Here is a 7,414-nt window from a genome sequence, read left to right on the forward strand (position 1 = left end):
TACACTTTCCGATTTGTGCAGCAACTCAATAATTGTTGATATTATAAAGTCCAAAAACAGCTAAACTGTTGTTTTTAAAGTAGTTCATGTTCAATGAATGTAATCTTTACAGATTTCTGAAAAGTCCAACTTCCTCCACATACCTATCAAAAGATACTCTGCTCCATGATCTCCTATAAAGAACTGCAAAACTGATAAAAAGGTAAACTTAATCGTCCATTTCAGTTTTGCCAACACTTATATCCTTTCATTTAAGCACTGGTCAATATACTCAGCGCAGTTTCAGATTTGTGCAACAACTCAATAACTGTTGATATATTTTAAAATCTAAAAAAACTAAAAATTTTATTTTAAAGTAATACATGTTCAGTGAATGTAATCTTTACAGATTCCTGAAAAGTCTAACTTTCATCACATACCCATGAAAATATACTCTACTCCATGAACTCCTATAAAGAACTGCACAACTGATAAAAAGGTAAATTTAATGGAGTCAATTTTAATGTTGGTCAACACTTATATCCTTTCCTTCAAGCACTGGTCAATCTACTAACAGTAAACGTTCATATTTGTGTAACAACTCAATAATTATTGATATTCTGAAGTCCAAAAACAGCTAAACTGTTAATTTTAAAGTAGTTCATGTTCAATGAATGTAATCTTTACAGATTCCAGAAGTCCAACTTCCTCCACATACCCATCAAAAGATACTATGCTCCATGGTCTCCTATAAAGAACTGCAAAACTGATAAAAAGGTAAAATTAAGGGTGTCAATTTCAGTTTGGCCAACACTTTATATGCTTTCCTTCAAACACTGGTCAATATACTCAGTGCAGTTTCAGATTTGTGCAACAACTCAATAACTGTTGATATATTTTAAAATCTAATTTTTTTTATTTTAAAGTAATACATGTTCAGTGAATGTAATCTTTACAGATTCCTGAAAAGTCTAACTTTCATCACATACCCATGAAAATATACTCTACTCCATGAACTCCTATAAAGAACTGCACAACTGATAAAAAGGTAAATTTAATGGAGTCAATTTTAATGTTGGTCAACACTTATATCCTTTCCTTCAAGCACTGGTCAATCTACTAACAGTAAACGTTCATATTTGTGTAACAACTCAATAATTATTGATATTCTGAAGTCCAAAAACAGCTAAACTGTTCATTTTAAAGTAGTTCATGTTCAATGAATCTAATCTTTACAGATTCTAGAAGTCCAACTTCCTCCACATACCCATCAAAAGATACTATGCTCCATGGTCTCCTATAAAGAACTGCAAAACTGATAAAAAGGTAAAATTAAGGGTGTCAATTTCAGTTTGGCCAACACTTTATATGCTTTCCTTCAAGCACTGGTTAATCTGCTAACAGTACACTTTCAGATTTGTGCAACAAATCAATAACTGTTGATACATTTTAAAATCCAAAAACATCTAATTTTTTTTATTTTAAAGGAATTCATTTTCAGTGAATGTAATCTTTACAGATTCCTGAAAAGTCTAACTTCCATCACATACCCATGAAAAGATACTCTACTCCATGAACTCCTATAAAGAAATGCACAACTGATAAAAAGGTAAATTTAATGGAGTCAATTTTAATGTTGGCCAACACTTATATCTTTTCCTTCAAGCACTGGTCAATCTACTAACAGTATACTTTCCGATTTGTGCAACAACTCAATTACTGTTGATATTCTAAAGTCCAAAAAACAGCTAAACTGTTCATTTTAAAGTAGTTCATGTTCAATGAATGTAATCTTTTACAGACTCCTGAAAAGTCCAACTTCCTTCACATATCCATCAAAAGATACTCTGCTCCATGAACTCCTATAAAGAACTGCAAAACTGACAAAAAGGCAAGTTTGCATATAAGTGCAAACACTTATATCCTTTCATTCAAGTACTGGGCAATTTACTAACAGTGCACTTTCAGATTTGTGCAACAACTCAATATATAATAGTATATAAATGTAAAGTATAATATAAAAGTTCAATGAATTTTATCTTTACAGATTCCCTAAAAGTCTAACTTTCTCCACATACCTATCAAAAGATAATCTGCTCTACAAACTCTTGTAAAGATCACAACTCATAAAAAGGTAAATTTCATTGATTCTCTTTCAAGTGTGACAGAGCAATACGGATTTCAGACACAAAGACTTGACTACACCCTATGAATGTCACCTAGGGAAATATAACTGATACCTAAAAGATAATTAGGTCACAGGTTCGACTCTTAATAAGGTAGGCAGAAACATGGGTATCTTAAAAAAGTACAAAACTTTATTAATACAAAGTAAAAAAGGTCAATCACATTAAAATGGTATCAATGATACAAGCAACATCTGAAGGCTTTTTAGAAGTGCACAGCTGACAGTTTCCAATCAAAAAAGATGCAAAAACTGAGCTGAGGTTCACCACAGGAGAAGTGTACACACACACACACACACACACACACACACACACACACACACACACACTTCACCTGTGAGACCCCAGCTCCTGAAAGGAAGTCAAAACATAAAAACAAACTTCAAAACAGTTCAATTAAACCACAATTTGGTGTCACAAAACAGCTAATAATAATAATAATATAAAAACAAGACATACAAAAGAATATTCAAACAATACAAATAGACACATTAATTCAATTCGAACAACAGGGGAGACAGTCTTGCACGGCACAAACACGTAGACACATACAAGAGAGAGATTCCTGAGCCAAATACAAACAAAGAAACAAAACCATTACTAAAACACATGCATCACCCGCTATAATTTCCAGCTTATAACAATATGCACCAGGACACTTACCAGAAAAGAACAATGTGCTCTATTATCTCTTCACAGAGACAGGTGCACAGCATTCATATAAACTGCAATTTAACTAGGATACAGGGAACTGCACATTCAAAACATTAGCCAATTCCCAAGAGAAGCTAAACAATCTGCTTTCCACAGAACAGTTAACATACATACCTGAGGTGATCGGTATTAAAATCCACTAATGAAGCAAGCCGAAGGAAACAAAGATGAAACAACAGGCTAGAATGCAACAAGGCAACATTAATACCACCACACAGCAACCAAAACTTAAGCAATACTTAAGCAAAACTGCTACCTGTCATGGGCACATACCTTCAGCTACTGTCAACAACAGAAAGGGGAGGAGCCAGACATAAAACATCATAGCCTATAGCCAACCAGCTCTTAAGTAGGAGGCACTCCTCCCTGATAGGTGCTCACAGCTGTCAATGACCACCACTTCTCATTTATTTGGTTACACAAGCACTGGTTAATCTTCTAACAGTACACTTCCCGATTTTAATATTCTGAAGTCCCCAAACTCCTATATAAATGTCCACTCAAGGTAAAAAAAATAAAAAAATAAAAAAAAGGTAAGCTAACAGATATTTTCTACATCAATTGCAAAACATTTTTTATTGCTGTGTAAACCCTTCACTTTAAAGGTCCTGGTTAATGTAATTTTTGCAGATTTCTGAAATGCACTGAAGACATAACTTTCTCCACATACCCATCAAAAGATATTCTGCTCCATGAACTCCTATAAAGAAGTGTACAACTGATAAAAGGGTAAATGTAAGTCAATTTTAGTTTTGACTTACACTGATAAACTTACTAATACATTTTCAGGTTTGTGCAACAAATCCATAACTACTGCTGCTATTATAAGGTCCACAAACCCCTATACGAATGTCCACTACTGACAAATAGGTAAGCTTACAGGCAATGTCTTTGTTTGTAGAAAACATTTTTGTGATGTAAATCCTTCACATGTGAAGCAATTTATATTCAATAAATGTAATATTTTCAGATTTCTGAAGTGCACTGAAATGATGACTCCTATACAAATCACACGATTCTCTGATACATGAACTCCTCTAAAGTTTACAACTAATTAAAAAAGGTATTGTACAATGAACATATTCAAAGTTATTACTGAAAACATTCTATACTTTTATGATTTTTGTTAACTTTATTTATTGCTTTTCCCCTTCTACTAACAGACAACAGCCTTGTCAAATGTCAATGAATAAAATATCCTGAAAGAACTGTAAATGAATGCAGGCAGTCAATAGTCAATGAAATAATTTTACTAGTGAATTTAAAATCTCCACAACAACAATGTTGAATGGATGGCTTGTATTATATTTGGCCTTTTTAAAGTGACTTTATTATGTGCCAGCCAAAGGAGGATGGCCTGCCCCTGCTGAGTCTGGTTCCTCCCAAGGTTTCTTCCTTTACCACTCTGCTGATTGTGGTCCACTGCTCCATGATGTTTCATCACTATGCCCATAATGTCCACCCTTCTATCTAAGGGAGTTTTTCCTTGCCACTGTTGCCTTTTGGCTTGCTTAGTGGGGTATTAAGGCACAATATTTTTAAATAAAATTGAATAAAGATATATGTAAATGTATGTAAAGAATGTAATAAAAAATTATTCAAATGCACTTTGTCTCTGTAGTCATTCTTCAATTTAGTATACATCAATTTCCTTTTTTATATTGAATAGATAGACACTGTTTAGTATGTTAATTGTTTCGTACACAATAACTTTGTGTCTTTTAGAAAAGGTAGTGGACCTTAGTGGATGGAGCATTTGATTAATTTTCATTTAATTTGTAGTAGAATATTATCTTTTATTTTGAAATGGTACAATTTAAGTGATTATTAAAGGAAACAGCAAAAACATTGACCTAATTGTTCTTGATAGTTTCTTGTATGGAACTAAAAGTGTACTTTACTATATATACTTTGCAATAAACATATAATTGATTTTTTTCAAAATATAAGTTTACTTGGACCACCACCAACATCTAATCACAACCTTTTGATTTCTAGCATATTACTTTACACTCAATGGCAAAAATTCATATGAAGGTCAGAATTAAAACACAATGGCAAAAAAGTATACAGTTATGAATATGAAGAAAATCAACCAATGTATGACACAGCTTGTATTGCAACCAGAATAATTGAAATTTAACCCTCTGGTTTCAGAGACAGTGCTTAGCTTAGATGCACACCCATAATGTTTTTTTTTCTTCTCTTTCTTCCCCTTGGGTTCATTTATAAAGCTATTTAATTGTCCTAATTGTACTAAGGTTTAATCTAAGCCGTGTCTGTGAACCCAGGCCAAAGTCTACTACAACCATCCTATTTGTCACAACCTACTGAGTAGACTTCAGTTGACAATGATGATGAATGTGATCAGCATGGTGAGAGGAATCAGGTGTACCTAATGTTTATTTTTCTAGAACAAATAATTTAAAAGTTATATCCTTTAGAAACGTGAACTTCTTAAATGGTTGTGGTGCTATAGAGTTGGCCCTGGAGACACCTAATCTGGTCCATTTACTATGGTTGAACATGTCTACAAATTTCATAATTTTCTCATGTTCCATCTATAGCAAAACCATGCAACAGCAATGCAGAGTCAGAAGAAAAGAAACAGAACACATTGAAATGATAACATTACACACAATTTCATAAAGTTGCCCAACACATGACTCAAACCCACAATCTCTGGGTATGGTGCCTGCAGTTTATCTTGTTGCACCACTGGGGAGACTAAGTGAAAGTTCCATAAAGTAAGAATAAACTCAAAAGTAAGATTTTTTTAATAAATGCCCTGCATGTTATTTAAGGGGCTATAACTCAATGCAGAGCAAGAAGAGCAAAAATAGCAGAAACAGAATGTACACAAGGAACACATAGGTTCAAAATACAGGTAGGATTAACTAAAAATAAACAGAAGTTCAAATGAACATAAAGTTGCCCCACACTGGACTTGAACCCCCTATCTCTGGCTCAGGAGCCTGTCTCTTGTCTCGTTGTGCCACTGACTCAATGTCTGGAACGGAAGCACATTTTGCAAATAACCATTTGGCATGCTAAGCTAACTAGCATAAAAACAAACACAGGCAGGGTCAAATTCAGTGAGAAAGTTCTCAGGAATGGTAGTAAATATATCCATTCAGTCATTTCTGTGCGGCTCACTCCAAAGATCATCTGAGCCAATTTTGGACAAAATTGGACAATTTGAAGAGTAGCTAAAAACTGAATACTGTACTTTTCAAAATGGCTGCCACTGTAATGGGTGGAGTTTTGATGTAAGATGATGAATGAGATCAGCATGATGTGAGAAATCGGGTGTACTAAGTTTTGTACATCAAATGGTTCAAAAGTTATAACAGTTTCAACGTTGAATTTCTGGACTGGTAGTGGTGTGTCACACTGAGTTTCAAACCCACAACATGATGCATTCAGAATATGTGGCCTAACACATTGAGCTAATTGCTCATGCCCTTTCAATAGTCTGCTGAGCAGATGTTTAAAAAAAAGTTAACCAGATTAGAATGCTAAGCTAAATAGCATAAGATTCGGATCTCATGACTTGTAGATGCTGCAGTTTCAAAATGTTGCATGGACCCTCAGATCATGGGTCAGATGAAGCGTACCAATTTTTGTTTTGATTGATTTAAATTTGGCTTAGATACAGCCTCAAAACCAATTTTGGGTTGACCTCATTAAGTTTGCGACATCATAACTTTTGAACAAAGATAAATAACTAAAAATCTGTTCAGTCATATCTGTTCAACTTGGTCCAATCATCATCTCTGCCAAGTTTTGTGAGAATTTGACAATTTTTGAAGGAGGAGTAGCAAGTAAACTGAATATTGTACCTTTCAAAATGGCTGTTACTGTAATGGGGGGAGTCTTAATGTAAGAAGTTTAATTTGTTTAACATGAGTGGAATCAGCTGTACTAAGTGTCATTTTTCTAACTCAAAGGGTTCAAAAGTTATAACAGTATCAATGTTAAATTTTTGAACTGTTGGTGGTGCTATGGAGTTGGTCCAAGAGACTACAAATTTTGTCCCTTGTGCAAGCAACTGCAGTGCAGAACCAGAAGAAAAGAAACAGAACACATTGAAATGAAATTACAACATTACATACAATTTTATAAAGTTGCCCAACATGGGACTTGAACCCACAATCTCTGGGTCTGGTGCCTAAAGTTTATCTTGTTGCGCCACTGGGCAGACAGGTGCTCCACTTAGAATGGAAGATTTTTTTAAAAAAAATAATGCACTGCATGTAATATTTAAAAAGTTCAGTTTAGCGCAATCTCAGAATGACTTAATGTCTGGAACACAAGCAAATTTTGCAATAATCCAATTGGCATGCTAAGCTAACTAGCATAAAGACACAAACAAGATCAACTTCTGAGAGCAGAGCAACTTTTTAAAGATGCTGTTCCCCTCGGGACTCGAACCCACAACCTCTGGGCGTGGAGTCCATCGCTCATCTCGTTGCGCCACCGGCCAGGCTTGTGTTCAAACACCTGCTGAAGTTCCATAGTCCTAATGAGAGTCA

General features: G+C 34.5%; 1 protein-coding gene across 21 annotated transcripts in view; it reads left to right on the top strand.

Annotated features, from left to right (window-relative positions):
* LOC137041098 (uncharacterized) overlaps positions 1-4,486 on the top strand; it is a 50,493-nt gene extending 46,007 nt beyond the window's left edge. For 18 of the 21 annotated variants that reach the window (XR_010898038.1, XR_010898028.1, XR_010898026.1 and 15 more), the window contains 11 exons: positions 113-202; positions 389-478; positions 669-756; positions 938-1,027; positions 1,218-1,305; positions 1,499-1,588; positions 1,781-1,870; positions 2,027-2,113; positions 3,669-3,749; positions 3,850-3,942; positions 4,043-4,486. The gene's annotated coding sequence lies outside the window, so the exon portion shown is untranslated. Of the gene's footprint in view, positions 1-112; positions 203-370; positions 479-668; positions 757-937; positions 1,028-1,217; positions 1,306-1,466; positions 1,589-1,780; positions 1,871-2,026; positions 2,114-3,668; positions 3,750-3,849; positions 3,943-4,042 lie in introns of all 21 variants that reach the window. The other 3 variants (XR_010898027.1, XR_010898029.1, XR_010898031.1) reach the window with 3 other exon arrangements.
* The last annotated feature ends 2,928 nt before the right edge of the window (positions 4,487-7,414 follow it).

This window comes from Pseudorasbora parva, chromosome 15, assembly GCF_024679245.1.
Source record: "Pseudorasbora parva isolate DD20220531a chromosome 15, ASM2467924v1, whole genome shotgun sequence".
NCBI lineage: Eukaryota > Metazoa > Chordata > Actinopteri > Cypriniformes > Gobionidae > Pseudorasbora > Pseudorasbora parva.